This window comes from Nerophis ophidion, linkage group LG04, assembly GCF_033978795.1.
Source record: "Nerophis ophidion isolate RoL-2023_Sa linkage group LG04, RoL_Noph_v1.0, whole genome shotgun sequence".
NCBI classification, from domain to species: Eukaryota; Metazoa; Chordata; class Actinopteri; order Syngnathiformes; family Syngnathidae; genus Nerophis; species Nerophis ophidion.
The window spans coordinates 45,775,084-45,797,299 of record NC_084614.1 but is presented as its reverse complement, the minus strand read 5'-3'; the positions used below and the strand labels follow the sequence as shown (position 1 = coordinate 45,797,299).

Here is a 22,216-nt window from a genome sequence, read left to right as displayed (position 1 = left end):
TTTTACAAAAAGTAAACCTTTTAGGCCATATGCTACTAGTTAGCAGCTACACAACAGCTCAGCACACAGTAGCACACAAGCTAGACATTCGTAATAAGTGTCCTTCATTGAACAATATGGCAGTCTGAAACAGCACATTTGTCAATATAAACAAGTACCAAATAATTATAGTTTCATATACACACACAAATTATCCAAGGTGGAAGCATATTAGAAAAAGTATTCAGTAACAAACGTGTCCGCATCATTCAACTTACTATGTCATGAGCTTAACTTCTTGAACTGTTGTGGCCACTCGGTGTCCCCCCAAAAAACCCAATACAATTACCACTCTAATTCAACTTAAAGACAACACAAGTCCATTCCAGACGGTTAATGATAAATAGGTTAGTGTTTTTCATATGTACCATTGTTTTCTGTTTGACTAATTTCACTTAATCAAACATTTTCTAACATTCGAAATTACAACATAATAAAAGTACGCTATGTTACCGCTGGTATCGTATACCAGTGGTTCTCAAATGGGCGTCCTTGAAGGTATGCCAAGGGGTACGTGAGATTTTTTTTAAATATTCTAAAAATAGCAACAATCATTTATAAATATATTTATTTAATACTATTGCAACAAAATATGAATGTAAGTTCATAAACTGTGAAAAGAAATGCAACAATGAAATATTCAGTGTTGACAGCTAAATTTGTTGTGAACATGTTCCCTAATTATTGATGTTAAACATTTATTTTTGTGTGAAGAAATGTTTAGAATTAAGTTCATGAATCCAGATGGCTCTCTATTACAATCCCCAAAGAGGGCACTTTAAGTTGATGATTACTTCTATGTGTAGAAATCTTTATTTATAATTGAATCACTTGTTTATTTTTCAACAAGTTTTTTGTTATTTTTATATCTTTTTCTCCAAATAGTTCAAGAAAGACCACTACAAATGAGCAATATTTTGCACTGTTATATAATTTAATAAATTAGAAACTGATGACATAGTGCTGTATTTTACTTCTTTATCTCTTTTTTTCAACCAAAAATGCTTTTTTTCTCTGATTAGGGGGTACTTGGATTAAAAAAATGTTCACGGGGGTACATCACTGAAAAAAGTTTGAGAACCACTGTCGTATCGGATAATAATTTTCTAACATTCCACACTACTGATAACATATCGACCAATAATCAAGGCTCCAATATTGGTATTGTATCCTAAGTGAGAATATTGCATTAGGACACACTTAGTTAGAATACGTTGATAGTTTATACCTACATGAGTTCTCCTTATTAATTATTAATACAATATCCATCCTACATGTAACTTGATGACGTTTACTTATGTCGCTCTCTATTATTTGGTTTTTTGTCTAGTTTGATCTAAATCTGTCTCATTTGATTTTCGAACTCTGCCATCGGTATTGTTGGTATTTTAATTACATCCATTATTATTGTTTTCTTGGTCTGAGAAGCCTCTCATGTTGTTTTATTTTTGTTTGTCTTGTCAATTATTTTGCCTATGTCTGGTGACATTCGTAACAAATGTAATTAGATTTTATTTGACTGTGAATAGGGTTGTCAAAGTTAATGCAATAATAATTTGTTAACTATAAATTCCTTTAAAGGTGATATTTTTTTTTATGCACGATTAACGTCCATTCTGTAGCATGGAGGAATGTAATGGCCTTCAGTTACTGTTGAGCCACAAGCTCGAAAATAACGGGAAAAAATGCACAAAGACAAGATGACCTTATGGAAAGCTCAGGTCCAAGGCCATGGCAAATTGTTCGCCTAATAAAAAAAGACAATCTTATCTTTAATTGCCGTGAAACAACATTATTGCTGGCACGCTATGCCGCTTATAGAGAGGAGGAGCTTCACATCCATGTTTGGATTGCAGTAGAGTGCATTAATAACATAAAATATCAATTGTTTTTCGAACTGCTTTAATAGGATGGAACAAAAGCTCAGCAGAAAAAAAGAGGGGTCGAAAGGGAGTCATGAGTCGCTTTTATTGGAGACATTTGTCAAAAAAGTGAAGGAGCTTCTCACATACTTCACAATAATAGCGCTATGCGTCAAATTTGGTCCAACTACCATAACAAATTGAAAAGTGAAAAATTTGCTTTGTCAAAGATGTTTTATAATGTTGTGTGTGATATTTTTACTGGCAGATTGAAAAAAAGTGTATATTATGTTATAACATGTCCTGGTTGAGTCCTTAATTACAAAATGTTTAGCAGGCCTAATACTACGTTTTTATTATTATGAAAGGTTAAATCATTGTCATGCAGGGATATGAACATGATTAACATGTACAACATGTAATGTACAGAATATCAGAAGCATTTATTGAGGTAGAAATATCACAGATTATATTACCAAACATTTTTGACGATGAAACCATGATCGTAACAATACATATTTTGTGTTATTAATGCGTGAAACTAGTATCTGAACATAGAAGTGTAGCTCCTCCTCTGAATGCAAGTGCTCCTAATGCAGGAATACAAATTCTGTATTTCTACAAAATACAAAATCTGGCAAGACACCAAGGAAAGGTTATTTTTTTCATTGTCATTAAAAGGGTGTTTGTGTCCTTTTTGTGTTGACCTGCTTCAAAAAGCATAATGTTGAAAAAACAGTTCATTAAAGCAAACCAATTATCCAGTCATGGTGATAAGAAACAGAAAATGATCTGTCTAGGGTAAACGTTTTAATGAAGAAAAAGTATATTTATCTGCGATTAATCACAAGTTAACTATGAACAAACAGCGATTAATTGCTATTAAATATTTTAATCCTTTGACAGCCCAAACTGTAACACAAAAGTGAAACACAGCATATGTTGGCGTTGTCAGTAATCAAATTACAGTTACAAATCAAAGAACATTGAGTTACTTACCAAGACACAAATCAAACACCTTTCCATATGCAAGCATCACACAAAACAAAAACAGAAAAATATAGAGCTGACATCATGACAATGTTTGTGTTAACTGTAAACTGTGTCCCGCAGACAATTGAGTCCTTGCGGCTGCCAACACTACTGATGCGTCCCATTTGTCCGGGGAAGTCGGAATTTTCAAATTCCTTTTAGGAAATTTCTACAGAAACGCCCCCCAAAGTCTTAGGCCCCATCTACACTAACGTTTATCCAGGGTATATCCCACCTAACTTTATCCTTGTTCACAATGGTCGTTTAAGACCCCCTGCCCCCTCTGTCTGCTGGCACAACTCGACCGAGTACGTATGCGCAGAAAATGCGCACGTCAGAGTCACCTCCAGTGTTGCTGTGTGTGTAAGTTCTTAAATCTAATTTATCTGAAAAATATCCAGTGTTGTGGTATTTCAATTAACTGGAATCCAGTGTGTTGTTGGGCCCTATTGAAGTGAATCACACCAGAGCCATCTTAAATTAATCAAATCCTTAATGGACATGTGAAAGTTAACAATGTGTTAAAGAACATTTTACATTAATCAATCTAGGGATCTAGATATCTGGTTAGGACACTCCTCACTATTTTGCATTCATCTTCATTGTCCATTCGTTTTTGGTGACTTTATATACTCTGGACCTAGACGTTGAGTCAGTGACATACATGGCGGACAATAACTGATATAGTCTGCTTTGCCAGTCCAAAAGCAGTCGCCATTTCCCGTAGTCTTCCCACGACGTCCAGGTAATACAAAGCACACGCTACCTTTTTAACACATCCACGGGAGCCCACATTCTCGCTACCTCTCCTTTGACAAATGGACAAAGTTTTTTGGTAAGTAGAATCACAGCGGACGTGGACATTCGAAAGTTCTCTTGCCGTCTGAGAAGTGTTGTATCACAAATAGCTGCAATTGCTTTCTCTTAAGGTATTCATGTGTGATTTCAACAAACGTCTGTACAGATGGAAGGGGAAACACGGGCATGTCTGGATGACTCGCCTTCATATTTCCAGTGGTTAGCTCAGAGTTACGAAACCGCTTTATTATGAAGCTTTGGCGCGCTCTTTCTGACGTCACTTTCTGTGTGGGCGCGATCTTTCTGGCATCACTTTCTCTCCGAACTCACTTTGTAAATGATCCGTGAGTCCATACAAAGCTAAGAAGCAAAGATTCAAGAAATAGACAGTGCACTTACCCTTTTAAAAAATTATTTTTTTAATAGTTATCCTGCTTAATGTAGACAGGGTCTTGGAAAGTTGGAGTGTCCCCACCCCACCAAGTTGACTTCAAGAATGGCTGCTCTGAGTCAGAAAAATAATAGAGACTTCTGTAATATCCTCATTAGCACCAGTTTTTCTCGGATTAAATCATCCATATACAATGTATTGTTGGACATTTGTTAATGGTGATGTTCCTGGAGTGTAATGGAAATGTTTTCATGTGTTTTATACATTTTGGATCATTAGAAATGGTGTCTTTGTGTTTCCTTTTATCCTCAGTGTTAGAAGGTGACAGAGGGAGTGCATATCTCCATATATCCGTAATTGTTTTTTGTATTCAGATAAGGCAAGCGCAAGAACAACTTTCGTGGATGCGGCCATCTTAATTTCCGACCTCATAACTAGAACTCTTTATAGCGTTGCTGTGACCTCATTCCCAGCTCCGAAAACTTCCGGAGTAAATGAAACGCAGCGTACGTCCTATCGCTCGAAGCCGCGACAACACCAACACGCTAATGTTGAGCTAATAGCTGATTCCTGGTCCCTGAGGCTGTTATGGTCATCTATGGTTTCACGTCATCCAAAATGTAACTACTAGTTAGGTTGAGCAGCAAATAACCAAGTAAGACTTATAATGCGTAATTAGTTACTTTGTTTGACTAACTATCATAGCACTTGTGGTTTATATATGGATAAAGTAGAGGGATATTTATGGAGAAAAACATGATGACGGCATTGCTCAGATTGTAGAGCGGCCATGCCATAAACTTGACGGTTCCAGGTTCGATTCCAGTTTCGATTCCAGTTTCCACCATTCCAGCCACGGCCTTTGTGTCCTTGGGCAAGACACTTTAACCAGTTTTCACCCAGTGCCGCTCACACTGATGAATGAATGTTTGGCGGTGGTATGAGGGACTGTAGTCTCAAAATGACAGCTACGCTTCCGTCAGTCTACCCCAGGGCAGCTGTGGCTACAATTGTTGCGTACTACTATCATTTGTCGAAGTAGAAGTAGAAGCATTTAAGTCTCATTTAAGACTGGACACTGGACGCCGAGATGAGCAGTCGCATTTTTTTTCGCTCCCGCTCGGGAATACAATCAACCACTAGGATAATACCACACTTTCTCTTTTTTCTACTGTGGATCACGGATTTATATTTGAAACCACCACGGATACAATACCCTCTTGAAAATGAGAGTCGTGAACGCGAAATGGACAATCACTGCGAATTTTACCTTCTTGGTAATTCATCGACGAAGCACCTGGGCTTCGGAGGTAATGTGATCCACTCTCACCTCACAGCGGATCGGAACAGAAGAAACAAGCCCCTGACTGGAAGGATAGACCGAAAAGCTACAATTTTACTATTACTTCTACTCTCAGGAGACGCTGAACTAAACCCTGGACCAATAACCACCCGGTTAATGTTGTCTCACCTGGCGAAGCCTAGCAACGTTGTTGCTAACGACGCCGAGGAAGCTAGCGTAGCTGCGGGACCTCGTCGGAGCTATGCTAAAAACATTAGCTCTCCACCTACGCCAGCTCCTACTTGTTCACCATCACACGAGCTCACCTGCGATCCAGCGGTCGGCGGCACGACGGAGGACTTCACCCCGAACATCGGTGCGGTTGGCGGCCCAGAGATGGAGGAAGACTGCTCAGACACCGGTGAGGACAGCGGCTCAGCGGCGGACGGCGTAACGGCTTCTGACGACTCCCTGGCCACCATTAAAATCGGCAGCGCGGAGGTCCTCCTAACTTCTCCCGAAACCTTGAGGGTCATCAGCGTGTCACCTGGACCCCCCACGGCCTACACAGGTTTCGGGGGTCTCTTCTCTTCGTGGATCCATGGTCTTTGTTCTCAACCTCACCAAAACCCGTGAAAACCACATCTACCCCCACCACTCCTACCTGGGCCCCCCTCCCCCTCTTCAACCACGCCGCTCCCCCATCACCTGGACGACGAACAATAGGCCACTCTCCCTCTCTTTCTCCCGGAAGTCTTGCCACAGAAACCTCAATAACAACCAACACCCCTCCATCTTCTGGACAGTACTTCTCTCCAACGGACTCTGATGTTGTCTTTGGTTCCGGTGGGCTACACATCATCCATCTTAATGTGAACAGCCTCTCTGGAAATAAACTCGACCAAATCAGAGAAATGTTCCACAACAATAAGGTAAAAATCCTGTGTTTCTCCGAAACTAAATTAGATGATAGTGTTTCTGATTCAGAGATAGAGATAGAAAACTTCTCGGTCATCAGAAAGGACAGGAATAAACACGGTGGTGGTGTTTGTATGTATATTCACCAGGATATTAAATACATAACTCGCTCTGATCTCAACCACAATACCCTTGAATCTGTGTGGGCAGAAATCGAATTCACTAACGCTAAGCCGGTACTAATAGGGACTATATACAGACCCCCTAATCAGAGTGATTTCTATGGTGCCCTGGAGGAGTGCTTAGCTGGTGTAGAAAACATGGAGATTATTATAACTTGAGATCTGAACACAGATATTCAACGCAGATATGCGCCTGTCTTCAAATCTTACAGCAAATTCTGTAATCTGCATGCTCTTTCCCAGCTAATAACACTCCCCACACGGGTGTGTGTTTCCACCCAGTCAACCATAGATCTCATCCTCACATCGGACCGGCATAATGTTAAAAATAGTGGGGTCATGATCTGTGGTCTTAGCGACCACTATATAACCTTCTGCACGCGCAAAATAACTAAACCTAAAGCCAATGGCCACATAACAGCTCAATCCAGATCCCTTAAAAAATACAACAGTGATAATTTCAACCTCAAATTAGATGAGTGGGACTGGTCCCCTGTGCTCACGAGCAACCTGGTTGAGGATGCTTGGGATCGCTTCAAAACAGCGTTCCTAGCTATACTAAATGATATGGCTCCCATGAGAACAGTCAGGATCAAAGCCCGTTCTGAACCGTGGATCAATCCAGACCTATTAGCTGCCATAAAAGACAGGGACAGAAAATATTTCGAATACCAAAAGTGTAAAACCGAAGTAAATAAACAACCCAATAATAATAACCTCAAATCACTCCTTTCTAAATCCTTAAAAAAAAATTATATCAATGACAAAATAGAGGAAAACACAAATAAGCCACGTGAGCTCTGGAAAATTCTCAACAACCAGCTTCCTGGATGCAGCCAGAAACTTAAAACCAGACTCACCAACATCAACATCAAGGAGGGTGACGCCCTCATTACAGACAAAATAGAGGTAGCAAGCAGACTTTTTCACCAACATAGCCACAACTCTTGTAAACAAGCTATCCCAACATTCTGGTCGCTTTGGTGTAGAACACATTAAAGCCTTCTACAGAAAGCTAGGAGTAGTCAACAACAATTTCAAATTAGAAATGGTCTCAGCTAACGAGGTGCTTAATAAATTGAGCGCGCTCCACCCAAACAAGGCCACCGGCCTTGACAATATCCCCTCCAGATTCCTCATGGACTCTGCCACCACCATTGCCCCAATAATCACTCATATAATAAACCTCTCAATCAAACAAGGCCAAGTACCCAAGGATTTCAAGATAGCAAGAGTAACCCCCCTTTATAAAAAAGGAAGCAAATTAGAACCTGGTAACTACCGACCTGTTTCTATTCTCAGTTCCATTTCAAAAGTAATGGAGAAAATAGTTTATGAACAGGTTGATAGATACCTTGCTACTAATAAACTAATGTACAAATTCCAATCCGGCTTCAGAACTAACCACTCCACTGACACATGCCTTCTCTATCTGACCGACCACATCAAACATGAGGTGGACGCGGGCAAATACTGCGGCATGGTCATGCTGGACATTCAGAAGGCCTTTGACACCGTTAACCATGCTATACTGTTGGATAAGCTCTGAGCAATCGGATTCGACGAAACCTCATCAAGCTGGATGCAATCTTACTTGGAGGGGAGGAAACAGGTGGTAGAGGTGAACGGCACCATGTCCCCTCCCCTCTCAGTAAGCTGTGGAGTCCCTCAGGGGAGTATACTAGGACCTTTACTGTTCCTAATATACGTGAATGACATGCCATCAGCATGCCACTGTGAATTGTTCCTGTTTGCGGATGACTCGGCCCTGCTGGTATCCGGCAAGGACAAGTCACAGGTGGAACAAATCCTCAGTGCTGTACTCCTCAATATTTGCACCTGGCTCGCTGACAACAAGCTATCCATACACTTAGGTAAAACGGAATCCATCCTATTTGGGTCCCATATCAAACTTAAGAAGGTCAGTGACTTCACTATAAAAGTGGGTGACATTGTTATCACCAGGAAGGATGAGATCACCTACCTAGGTTCCATTCTAGAGGCTAATCTTTCCTGTGATAAAATGGCAACCAAGGTGATCAAAAAGGTCAATCAAAGAACGAGATTCCTCTACAGAATCTCCTCTCTGGTCAACAAAAACACCTTGAGGATTCTAGCGGGAACTCTCATTCAACCCTTCTTCGATTACGCTTGCACCTCCTGGTACCCCAGCACCTCCAAAACCCTCAAATCTAGACTCCAAACATCCCAGAATAAGCTAATCCGGTTACTTTTAGACCTCCACCCCAGATCACACCTCAATCCAACCCACTTCTCCAAAGTGGGCTGGCTCAGGGTGGAGGACAGAGTAAAACAACTTGCACTGAGCCTAGTCTATTAAATCCGCTACACCTCCTTGATACCGAAGTACATGTCAAACTACTTCCTTAACGTAAATGACCGCCATAACCACAACACCAGGGGGAGCTCCACAAACCACGTTAAACCCAGATTTCGATCTAACAAAGGTCTTAACTCATTCTCTTTCTATGCCACATCAATGTGGAATGCACTCCCAACAGGTATAAAAGTAAGTGCATCACTATATTCCTTCAAAACCGCTCTAAAACAACACCTCCAGGCAACTTCAACACTTTACTAACACCCTCCTCCATTCACATCCCATCTCCCCGGATTATAAACAACTCAAATGTACTTCTAATGTATATACTTGTTCTTATGCTATCTGAACTCACTATGTTCTCTGCTGGCTGTACATATCCTACTGTAAGACCTACACTGTTTCAATGTCCACATTTCTCTGTTGATGCAATTGTTGATGACTGAAGTTCTGATATCAACCAAAGCTCCTCATCCCACCCCCCGGATTGTAAATAATGTAAATAATTCAATGTGCATACTATGATGATTAACTTGTGTGGTGACTGTATTATGTTGATAATATATATTTGTACCATGAATTGATTAACGTGGACCCCGACTTAAACAAGTTGAAAAACTTATTCGGGTGTTACCATTTAGTGGTCAATTGTACGGAATATGTACTGAACTGTGCAATCTACTAATAAAAGTATCAATCAATCAATCAATCAATCAATCACCTTAAAACTCATTTGTATACTCTAGCCTTTAAATAGACTCCCTTTTTAGACCAGTTGATCTGCCGTTTCTTTTCTTTTTCTCCTATGTCCCACTCTCCCTTGTGGAGGGGGTCCAGTCCGATCCGGTGGCCATGTACTGCTTCCCTTTGTATCAGCTGGGGACATCTCTGCGCTGCTGATCCGCCTCCGCTTGGGATGATTTCCTGCTGGCTCCGCTGTGAACGGGACTCTCGCTGCTGTGTTGGATCCGCTTTGGACTGGACTCTCGCGACTGTGTTGGATCCATTATGGATTGAACTTTCACAGTATCATGTTAGACCCGCTCGACATCCATTGCTTTCCTCCTCTCCAAGGTTCTCATAGTCATCATTGTCACCGACGTCCCACTGGGTCATTATTGTCACCGATGTCCCACTGGGTGTGAGTTTTCCTTGCCCTTATGTGGGCCTACCGAGGATGTCGTAGTGGTTTGTGCAGCCCTTTGAGACACTAGTGATTTAGGGCTATATAAGTAAACATTGATTGATGATTGATTGATTGATCATTGTGTGAATGTGGAGTGATTGAATGATCGGTTCTCAGTTCTGTGTTTATCCATCCATCCATCCATCCATCTTCTTCCGCTTATTCGAAGTCGGGTCGTGGGGGCAGCAGCCTAAGCAAGGAAGCCCAGACTTTCCTTTCCCCAGCCACTTTGTCCAGCTCTTCCCGGGAGATCCGGAGGGGTTCCCAGGCCAGCCGGGAGACATAGAGTCTTCGCAACGTGTCTTGGGTCTTCCCCGTGGCCTCCTACCGGTCGGACGTGCCCTAAACACCTCCCTCGGAGGTGTTCGGGTGGCATCCTGACCAGATCCCCGAACTAGCTCATCTGGCTGCTCTCGATGTGGAGGAGCAGTGGCTTTACTTTGAGCTCTTCCCGGATGGCAGAGCATTTCACCCTATCTTTAAGGGAGAGCCCCGCCACCCGGCGGACGAAACTCATTTCTGCCGCTTGTACCCGTTATCTTGTTCGATCATAACCCAAAGGTCATGACAATAAGTAAGGATGGGAATGTAGATTGACTTTGCCTTCCAGCTCAGCTACTTCTTCGCCACAACGGATCGATAAAGTGTCCGCATTACTGAAGACGTCGCACCGATCCGCCTGTCCATCTCATGATCCACTCTTCCCTCACTCCGAGGTACTTGAACTCCTCCACTTGTGGCAGGGTCTCCTCCCCAACCCGGAGATAGCACTCCACCCTTTTCTGGGCGAGAACCATGGACCATGGACAAATCTAATCCATTATTGTTTTCCAGAGATGCCCAGATTGATCAACTAATACCGATTAATGCCTTTTAATGACAATCACAGTAGCCTATGCCCTCCAGTTTATACTTTACTTATTCTCAGTTCTCCGTCTGAGAGAAATAACGTCCGTATGTTAATAATCATTACCTCCTTCTTACATGTAGTATTATCACTGGAGGACAAGGCTAAACATGTTACACACCAAGTAGGAGCAAGCAAGAGCAGACAAGAAGGCTTGGGAATTGCTAAGGTAGCCACTTACCTGGCTTGGAACAACATATGGAATAAGGCCGTCCCAGCCGGTTTGGTACTTGTTTGCAATTTTGTTTTTAAAATAGCAATTGCATCAGTTTGTGATTTTACCGATGTGTTATCAATGTTTTAAATGTAAGTTTATGTAATTATTTTAGGAGCCTTTATGTAGGAAGTTGCATCTCCATTCAACACCGGCATGGTGGGTGTGGGGATCGTCTCATCATTTCTGTGTCCTTTATTATCTCATCATTATCTCATAATAATGATGAGATAATATAGAGATAATATTAATGATAACGTGGTATTAAAATGTTTTTTTTTTTTTTCAATTTCATCATACAAGCTCGGTAATGCAGCTGTAGCTTGCAAACTAAGATGTCAGACTAGCAGCAAACGCACTTCATTTAATTTTTTCATTTATTCGTTTATTTCAGGCAATGATGTAACACAAGTACAAGGTAGACAACACATGATAATATAGATTAATGCAAAAGGTCATTAATGTACAGTATGTAAGCATGATGATCCAGTTTTTTGTCTGAAATGGAATGAAAAGAAGATAACTAATTTAGTTCCACCCCCAGTTCTTCATTCAGTGATTAATACATTGAGTTTCACTGTTACTTTGTTCAAGGATTATAATATATAGCTCGGTTGGTAGAGCGGCTGTGCCAGCAACTTGAGGGTTGCATGTTTGATCGCCGCTTCCGCCATCCGAGTCAATGCCGTTGTGTCCTTGGGCAAGACACTTAACCCACCTGCTCCTAGTGCCACCCACACTGGTTTAATTGTAACTTAGATGTTGGGTTTCACTATTTAAAACGCCTTGAGTCGCTTGAGGAAAACAATAAAAAACAATATATATATATATATATATATATATATATATATATATATATATATATATATATATATATATATATATATATAATCATTACACTGTAACAATAAGTTGTATCAACAATGTAGGAAAAATGAACATACCAACAATGGTAAAGGACAAAATACGAACAATGGTAAAAAAAATATACCAAAATTGTAAGAAAACATTGAGCATTGTTAACACTTTGAGATAGAGTACAATAGCAAGGCAATTTATAAACCCTCATCTCTATATTTGAACCAGACCCAATGTTTGTACAACAGTTTAAATCGATTAATAGTTTGGCATTGCTTGTGTTGTAAGTCCAGTTTGTTCCATAGTTTTAATTTTACTCCTCATACATACTTTTACGAGTAGTTTAGCTGTCGGCAAGGAGAAATATCCAAAACCTTGCTAAATTAAAAGCCTGCACTCATGTTATAAAAAAAACATTTCAGGAGCAACAATTTGTTAAATACTTTATACAAGATTATTGATGTATTATATTTAACAATATTATCAAATTCGATTAAATAAATAGATGATGAGAATATTCTAAAAAAACAAAGTTGTGAATGATCCGCACTGCTCTTTTCTGTAATATGATGAGAGGATTAATTGTGTTGTGGTAAGTATTCACAACAATTTACTACATTTCATGAATTATTAGACTGATAATCTACAAACACCGTTTCCATATGAGTTGGGAAATTGTGTTAGATGTAAATATAAACAGAATACAATGATTTGCAAATCATTTTCAACCCCATATTCAGTTGAATATGCTACAAAGACAACATATTTGATGTTAAAACTGATAAACCTTTTTTTTTTGCAAATAATCATTTACTTTAGAATTGGATACCAGCAACACGTGACAAAAAAGTTGGGAAAGGTGGCAATAAATACTGATAAAGTTGAGGAATGCTCATCAAACACTTTTTTGGAACATCCTACAGGTGTGCAGGCTAATCGGGAACAGGTGGGTGCCATGATTCGGTACAAGAGCAGCTTCCATGAAATGCTAAGTAATTCACAAACAAGGATGGGGCGAGGCTCACCAATTTGTAAGCAAATTGTCGAACAGTTTTAGAACAACATTTCTCAACTAGCTATTGCAAGGAATTTAGGGATTTTACCATCTACGGTCCGTAAAATCATCAAAAAGTTCAGAGAATCTGGAGAAATCACTGCACTTAAGCCATGATATTACGCACCTTTGAACCCTCAGGCGGTACTGCATCAAAAACCGACATCAGTGTGTAAAAGAGATCACCACATTGGCTCAGGAACACTTCATAAAACCACAGTCAGCAACTACAGTTGGTCGCTACATTTGTAAGTGCAAGTTAAATCTCTACTATGCAAAGCAAAAGCCATTCATCAACAACACCCAGGAACGCCGCCGGCTTCGCTGGCTCCGAGCTCATCTAAGATGGACTGATGCTCAGTGGAAAAGTGTTTTGTGGTCTGACTAGTCCACATTTGCAATTGTATTTAGAAACTGTGGACGTGGTGTCCTCCGGAACAAAGAGGAAAATAACCATTCGGATTGTTATAGGCGCAAAGTTCTAAAGCCAGCATCTGTGATGGTATGGAGGTGTATTATTGCCCAAGGCATGGGTAACTTACACATCTGTGAAGGCACCATTAAAGGCCAACTGAAATTAGATTTTCTTATTTAAATGGGGATAGCAGGTCCATTCTATGTGTCATACTTGATCATTTCGCGATATTGCCATATTTTTGCTGAAAGGATTTAGTAGAGAACATCCACGATAAAGTTCGCATCTTTCAGTGCTAAGAGAAATGCCCTGCCTCTACCGGAAGTCGCAGACGATGACGTCACCCGTGTGATGGCTCCTCACATATTCACATTGTTTTTAAAGGGAGCCTCCAACAAAAAGTGCTATTCGGACAGAGAAAACGACAATTTCCCCATCAATTAAAAAAAACAAAACGCGATTGCATCGTGACAGATTCCGATGTTTTCAGACACATTCACTAGGATAATTCTGGGAAATCCCTTATCTTTCTATTGTGTTGCTAGTGTTTTAGTGAGTTAAATAGTACCTGATAGTCGGAAGTGTGTCTCCACGGGTGTCTTGACGCGCAGTGTCTCAGGGGAGTCGACGGCAGCTATGGACGGCATAAGCTCAGCTTTTCTTCGGTAAGAACTGACTTTTTAACCACAATTTTCTCACCGAAACCAGCTAGTTGACATTTGGTAGGGATTCATGTTGGCTTGACCGCGCTCTGATCCATAGGAAAGTTTCACCTCCAGGAATTTTAAACAATGAATCACCGTGTGTTTGTGTGGCTAAAGGCTAAAGCTTCCCAACTTCGTCTTTCTACTTTGACTTCTCCAATATTAATTGAACAAATTGCAAAAGATTCAGCAACACAGATCTCCAAAATACTGTGTAGTTATGCCGCTAAAGCAGACGACTTTTAGCTGTGTGTGTGCGCAGCGCTCATATTTCTAACAGCCCGTGACGTCAAGCGTACACGTCATCATTAAGTGACATTTTCAAGAAAAAACTCCCGGGAAATTTAAAATTGCAATTTAGTAAACTAAAAAGGCCGTATTGGCATGTGTTGCAATGTTAATATTTCATCATTGATATATAAACTATCAGACTGCGTGGTGGGTAGTAATGGGTTTCAGTAGGCCTTTAATGCTGAATGGTCCATACAGGTTTTGGAGCAACATATGTTGTCATCCAAGCCACGTTATCCTGGACGCCCCTGCTTATTTCAGCAAAACAATGCCAAGCCACGTGTTACAACAGTGTGGCTTCGTAGTAAAAGAGTGCGGGTACTTTCCTGCCCCGCCTGCAGTCCAGATATGTCTCCCATTGAAAATGTGTGGCGCATTATGAATCGTAAAATACGACAACAAGACCCCAGACTGTTTAACAACTTAAGCTGTACACCAAGAAAGAATGGTAAAGAATTCCACTTTCAAAGCTTCAACAATTAGTTTCCTCAGTTCCCAAACGTTTGTTGAGTGCTGTTAAAAGAAAATGTGATGTAACACAGTGGTGAACATGCCCTTTCCCAATTATTTTGGCACGTGTTGCAGCCATGAAATTCTGATTTATTTATTATTTGCAAAAAAAAATAATGTTTATGAATTTGAACATCAAATATATTGTCTTTGTAGTGCATTCAATTGAATATGGGTTGAAAAGGATTTGCAAATCATTGTGTTCCATTTATATTTACATCTAACACAATTTCCCAACTCATATGGAAACAGGGTTTATACTTTCAAAATTGTCATTAGTCATGCTTACATTGTTGTAGTGTTTGTTAAAAAAAAAAAAAGGCTGGTCATAACAACATAGCACTATTGTACATGTTGTAGCTTCTCGGAGTGATGATGTAGAGGGAAAAAGGTGGCTTCTCATTTCTTAGGGCGTATTCTTCGCCTCTATCTTGGCCTTCTGTTTTAATGGGTGAGAACTGGTGATAAAACAAAGGAGGAAAGGTTGAAGGGGATAATTCAGCCGCGGTACACTTGTGTACAGTGAGATATAGCCTGTTGTGCCGTGGGAGATTATGTAATTTCACCTAATTGGGTTAAAAATATTTTTGGCAAACCGTAATTATAATCCGCAAATGTGCCGTTGTTGAGTGTCTGTCTTGTCCAGAGATCGGCAGAGTAAACGTTTAATACTCTTCCATATCATTAGGTGGCAGCAGGTAGGTAATTGCTTTGTAGATGTCGGGAACATGGTTTGTCGCGATCACAATATGTAGACGACAGCGGGAGGCAGTGTGCAGGTAAAAAGGTATCTAATTCTTAAACCAAAAATAAACAAAAGACGGGTGACGCTAAGAAAAGTCATTGAAGCTTAGAGATGGCTATGCAGAACGAAACTAAAACTGAACTGGCTGCAAAGTAAACAAAAACAAAATGCTGGACAACCGCAAAGACTTACAGCACGTGGAGCAGACGTACTCCCCAAAGAAAATCCCTCCATGACATGACAATTAACAACAAAATAGGAGCGCAAGACAAGAACTTAAACACTACACACAGGAAAACACCAAAAAACTCAAAATAAGTCACAGCGTTATGTGACAGGTCGTGACAGTACATCTACTTTGAGACAAGAGCTATAGTGATGCATGCTTGGTAATGGTTTAAATTCATGTCCAACAATTGTGAGGACGACTTTTTGCTTTCAATAACGGCTGCTGAGTTATATTTTTTCAAATGTTTTCTGCTGGTGGTGTGCCTCCAATTTTTTTCAGTGAGAAAAATGTGCCTTGGCTCGGAAACAATGTAATATTTTATAAAGATAAATGTGTGTTCTTATGCAACCAAACATGTTTTTATTTGTAAACAAAAATAAGTGAAGTGAATTATATTTATATAGCGCTTTTCTCTAGTGACTCAAAGCGCTTTACATCGTGAAACCCAATATCTAAGTTACATTTAAACCAGTGTGGGTGGCACTGGGAGCAGGTGGGTAAAGTGTCTTGCCCAAGGACACAACGGCAGTGACCAGGATGGCGGAAGCGGGAATCGAACCGGCAACCCTCAAGTTGCTGAGCTATGCATCCCCAATAACTGATTTGCAACCGAATAAAGGCACAACACAAAACAAAAACACAATTGTTTTCTCTTATTGCAAATCCTTTTGTTTAGTTATAATAGTTTTTGTGGGGTTTTTTGCTACAAAAACATTTTTAGGTTACAAATAAAGTCAATCTTGTAGGCAGGACGTCCTCCGAACAATGTTAGTTTTAGTAATAATCAGTATCATCCACCCTTCGTCTTTGGTATTTCCCCTCTAAAAGTTTTTGAGGCCAAAAGTAGACAGCAGTCACAACCAAATGCCATCCGAGACTGACCAATAAAAATTGTTCAGGAGGCCCCGCCCACAAGATTGAGGTAACCAAAACAAAAACAAAAAAGACAAATGATTTGCAATCAAAAGTAATTTTATTTGAAATCCATGTGTTTGTTTGCAAATATGTGATTTTTGTTTGATTGAATGAAAATGTATCTCCATCATATTAATGTCGTATTTCATAAAAATAGACTTATTATTGTGCCCCACTGGAATCTCAGCAAAATTGAGGAGAATATAACTGCTGTAAAGGAAACAGAATGAGAAAAAAAAAGTTAATGAATTAACTTCTCTTCCTCCAGGCCTTCGTATATTTGAGTATAATGATCATTGTCAGGAGTGAAGACTCTATATTAAGCATATTAATAATGCACACATGCTGAATTTTTAATGTAAATGATGAAAGGCAGTGTAAGATAATGCTAGGCTAATTAATAATAGGAGGATATGGCAATTATTAGATTAGAACAATGAATTCAGACTTTTTGATGCAATTATTTGCTAAGATACAGAGTGTGTAACTAAATTTTATGAGAACATCTAAAAATGTCTTCTGAAAAGTATTGTGGCATAAGGGCTGGGCGATATGGACTTTTATTAATATCTCAATATTTTTAGGCCATGTCACGATACATGATATATATTTTGATATTTGCCTAAGCTTTGAATGAACACTTGATACATATAATCACTCCAGTATGATGATTCTATTTGTCTACATTAAAACAATCTTGTTCTTACTGCATTAATATATGCTCATTTTAAACTTTTATGCAGAGAGGGAAACCACAACTAAGTCAATTTACCAAAAGTGTATTTATTAAACAGTTATAAAGCAGTGGCACAAACATTCACGTCATTTCCAAAACAGAAAGTGAAAGATTGTCAGAGACATTTTATACCAAGCTATGAGTGCACTTTTGTGCATGATGTCACTAAGATGACATATAAAAACAACACTAAATTAAAGTGCACTTTTTGTACGGAACACCACTACAATAGTTTAAAATAAATAAAGTGCACTTTTGTGCATGATGTCACACAAGATATTTCAATAACTGTCAAAAAAAAAAAAAGCTGCATAATAGGAAATCAAATAGTGTATGTCCTTTGCTACGCGGTAGGTTCCTGCGGATGTTATCTCATTCTGTTGTTGACTATTTTTTTCATACAATGTTGATCTGAAAATGGTTGCTTGAGCATTTTGTGGGTGTGGCACCGAACGGAGATGTTGACATAAGTAGTTTCAAGCGCTCTTTATTCTCTAGCGGGTGTATTACCACTCGCACCACTCCGTTAGCATCAAAGCTAACCTTACCATGCTGCTACCCCTGCTCGGGTAGACTGTATGACGTTGCATGCGCGACAGTATGTGACGTATGTAAGAAGGTGCGCTTGTTTTATCTTTCTGTGAGAAGGAGAGACAATAACGAGTGAGAAGAGCCTGCAGTTTAATGCCCGCAGCTAAAAGCAACTGTGGGAGAACGTATACTCGAATATCACGATATAGTCATTTTCTATATCGCAAAGAGACAAACTCGGTATATCGGGTATATTTGATATATCACCCAGCCTTATGTGGCACCACACTTTTTAATGAAATGATTGTTATGTAATATACCGTACTGTAAATCAAAGATGCATGTTTGAAAAAACAAGTTGAAGTGGTTGCAACAATGTACATTTCCTTTTAGGGTTGTTTTTCAATGATCAAGTCAAACTCAATCATTATTATCAACGATTACTTACCTCTCTTGCGTTAAAACGTCATCTTACTACCTTTTATTTTGCCCTTTGACGAGTATGTTGTTGACTTCCCCCTGAGAGGTGTTGTTACCCCAAACAAAGTCCAGTGCTGACATCATATTCACATTGCTTAGTGTAAACAAGCCTTCATAGCAAGACGTCATCGAATATGAACCACATCGTGTAGACCAGACTGTTATGGACTAAAACTGAATTCCAATTGTATTCATGGTGTCAATGGTCAAACAAATGAACTCATTCTGAAGTTGATAAATAAAACGATTCTCAGAAATAATTGCCAAACTTTCATTCAATCCACCCATTTGAACCGCTTGTTTTTCTCAGGGTAATGGGGGAACCAGAGTCTTTCCCAGTTGCACTTGAGTGGAAAGCAGGGTAAAGCCGGACAAGTTGCAATTAATGAAAAATTTGAATTTTTGGGACTTTCGCCCATCTTTTATTAATTAGGCAAAACAATATATAGATGGATATATAAATATAACTAATATATATATATATATATATATATATATATATATATATATATACACACACATATAGATAGATAGATAGATAGATAGATAGATAGATAGATAGATAGATAGATAGATAGATAGATAGATAGATAGATAGATGGATAAATAAAGATATAGATAAATAGACACAGTAAATAAAATTAAATCAACATCATAGGGGTGGGCCAAAGAAAAGGCACACTAAAATAAATATCAATCAATCAATCAATGTTTACTTATATAGCCCTAAATCACTAGTGTCTCAAAGGGCTGCAAAAACCACCACGACATCCTCGGTAGGCCCACATAAGGGCAAGGAAAACTCACACCCAGTGGGACATCGGTGACAATAATGACCCAGTGGGACGTCGGTGACAATGATGACTATGAGAACCTTGGAGAGGAGGAAAGCAATGGATGTCGAGCGGGTCTAACATGATACTGTGAAAGATCAATCCACAATGGATCCAACACAGTCGCGAGAGTCCAGTCCAAAGCGGATCCAACACAGCAGCGAGAGTCCCGTTCACAGCGGAGCCAGCAGGAAACCAAATACATGCGGTGGGGTGTGGGGACTCCCAGAGGGAGTTGTAGGATGTACACTCTCAGTTACATTAACATTATTACCTTTATAAGAACTTCAAATGTAGGAATTGGGGAGGAATTTAATTTTGTTTGACTCAGTTAACCAGCCAAGAAAATGTTTACTTTACTTTTAATATGTTCAGTTTTATTGATTTCCATTTAAGTAAAAATGGAGTTTGTTAAAGGGGAAAGGCACTTTTTTTTTTAAATGTTGCCTATCGTTAACAATCAATATGAAAGACATGAAGACATATATATTTTTTTTATGCATTTTAAATATTAAATAAATGCGATCGAAAGTCTGCTTATAATGGAGCCTATTGGAGCTGCTCTATTCTGCCTTTAAAGCCCTTAAAAAACATGTAAACATCCCCATTGATGTTTTATATACATAATATAAGTATATATGTAAAAATAGTAACAGGCACAATGAAAAATAAGATGTAATATTTACATAGTTTGATCTATTTAAGCATGCGCGGCGAGTTACTTTCAAAAATGCATTGCAGTGTATGCTTTTTTTCCCCCACAACATCACTGATTATTACTCACTGCAGACTTCATGAGAGCCAACTACATAATAACACATCACTTAATATACAATATCTCCTTCCGCTCGATTGTAGCTGAGATAGGCACCAGCGGCCCCCCGCGACCCCCAAAGGAATAAGGGGTAGAAAATGGATGGATGCATGCTTGAATATTCCCTCTTCTCTTTTCTGACTCCCTCGTTGTCATTTGGGATGTGGTTCCCTTTCTGGCTCGATGACCTGCCCTATATTGCCTCTGTTTGACCTTTACGTAATGATTTACCCTCAGCTTAACCAATCATGACTCATCATCATAAACCAACCAATAATTATTGATTTTTACCGTATATTTTTGTCCCCTGCCCGTGTAGTTACACTGGTCCATTTGTCTCTTTATTTTCTCTTTCTCTTCTCAAAGTCGATCATGGAATTGCGGCCTAGGGTGTTCTGGTGCCAAATGTACATATGGACAACCTTATGTTTGAACATTGTGTTTCTTATGGACAAGCACAAAAGTCCAATAACAAAACACAACTCCTGTTCAGATCCGGGCGGCCGTTCTTCCTAACCAAGCCTCTCCAGGTTTCACTGTCGTTGCTTATATGAGCGTTGAAGTCACCCAGCAGAACAAGGGAATCACGTGAGGAAGCACTCTCCGGTATTCTCTCGAGGGGATTCCAAAAATCATGGGAGCATGGGTACTCTGAGCTGCTGTTTTTGTGCATAAGCACAAACAACAGTCAGGACCCATCCCCCCACCCGAAGGCGGAGGGAAGCTACCCTCTCATCTACTGGGTTAAACTCCAACGTGCAGGCTTTGAGCAGGGGGTTAACAAGAATTGTGCCCCCCCCCCTGTCGCCTCTCACTGCGTGCAACGCCAGAGTGGAAGAGAATCTGGGCCCCTCTTGAGAGAACTGGTTCCAGAGACCATGCCGTGCGTCGAAGTGAGCCCGACTATATCTAGCCGGAATTTCTCAAACTCTCGCACAAGCTCTTTGTGCAAGCTCCCGCCCGCCGCGGACGTTGCACGTCCCGAGAGTTAGCTTATGTATCAATCAATCAATCAATCAATGTTTATTTATATAGCCCTAAATCACAAGTGTCTCAAAGGGCTGCACAAACCACAACGGCATCCTTGGTAGAGCCCACATAAAGGCAAGGAAAAACTCCCCCCAGTGGGACGTCGACAATGATGACTATGAGAGACCTTGGAGAGGACCGCATAGTGGACCAAAAGCAATGGATGTCGAGCGGATCTAACATGATATTCCATCCATCCATTTTCTACCGCTTATTCCCTTTCGGGGTCCAATCCATAGTAGATCTAAGATAACCGTGAGAATCCAGACCAAAGTGGATCCAATATAGTAGCGAAAGTCCCTTCCAAAAAGGAGCCAGCAGGAAACCATCCCAAGCGGAGGCAGATAAGCAGCGCAGAGATGTCCCCAACCGATAAACAGGCGAGTGGTCCATCCTGGGTCCCGACTCTGGACGAGCAGTCCATCCTGGGTCCCGACTCTGGACAGCCAGTACTTCATCCATGGCCACCGGAGCGACCCCCTCCACAAGGGAGGGGGGGGGACAGAGGAGAAAAAGAAAAGAAACGGCAGATCAACTGGTCTAAAAAGGGGGTTTATTTAAAAGCTAGAGTATACAAATGAGTTTTAAGATGAGACTTAAATGCTTCTATTGAGGTAGCATCACAAACTGTTACCGGGAGGGCATTCCAGAGTATTGGAGCCCGAATGGAAAACGCTCTATAGACCGCAGACTTTTTTTTGGCTCCGGGAATCACTAATAAGCCGGAGTCCTTTGAACGCAGATTTCTTGCCGGGACATATGGTACAATACAATCGGCAAGATAGACTGGAGCTAGACCGTGTAGTATTTTATACGTAAGTAGTAAAGCCTTAAAGTCACATCTTAAGTGCACAGGAAACCAGTGCAGGTGAGCCAGTACAGGCGTAATATGATCAAACTTTCTTGTTCTTGTCAAAAGT

At 40.1% G+C, this 22,216-nt stretch overlaps 2 protein-coding genes across 7 annotated transcripts in view; one reads left to right on the top strand and one right to left on the bottom strand.

Annotated features, from left to right (window-relative positions):
* LOC133551457 (uncharacterized) overlaps window positions 1-3,040 on the bottom strand; it is a 40,989-nt gene extending 37,949 nt beyond the window's left edge. For all 3 annotated transcript variants that reach the window (XM_061898173.1, XM_061898172.1, XM_061898174.1), the window contains exon 1: window positions 2,901-3,040. The gene's annotated coding sequence lies outside the window, so the exon portion shown is untranslated. The remainder of the gene's footprint in view (window positions 1-2,900) is intronic.
* gdpd5a (glycerophosphodiester phosphodiesterase domain containing 5a) overlaps window positions 1-22,216 on the top strand; it is a 101,767-nt gene that overhangs the window by 1,298 nt on the left and 78,253 nt on the right. The gene's annotated exons all lie outside the window — the stretch shown is intronic.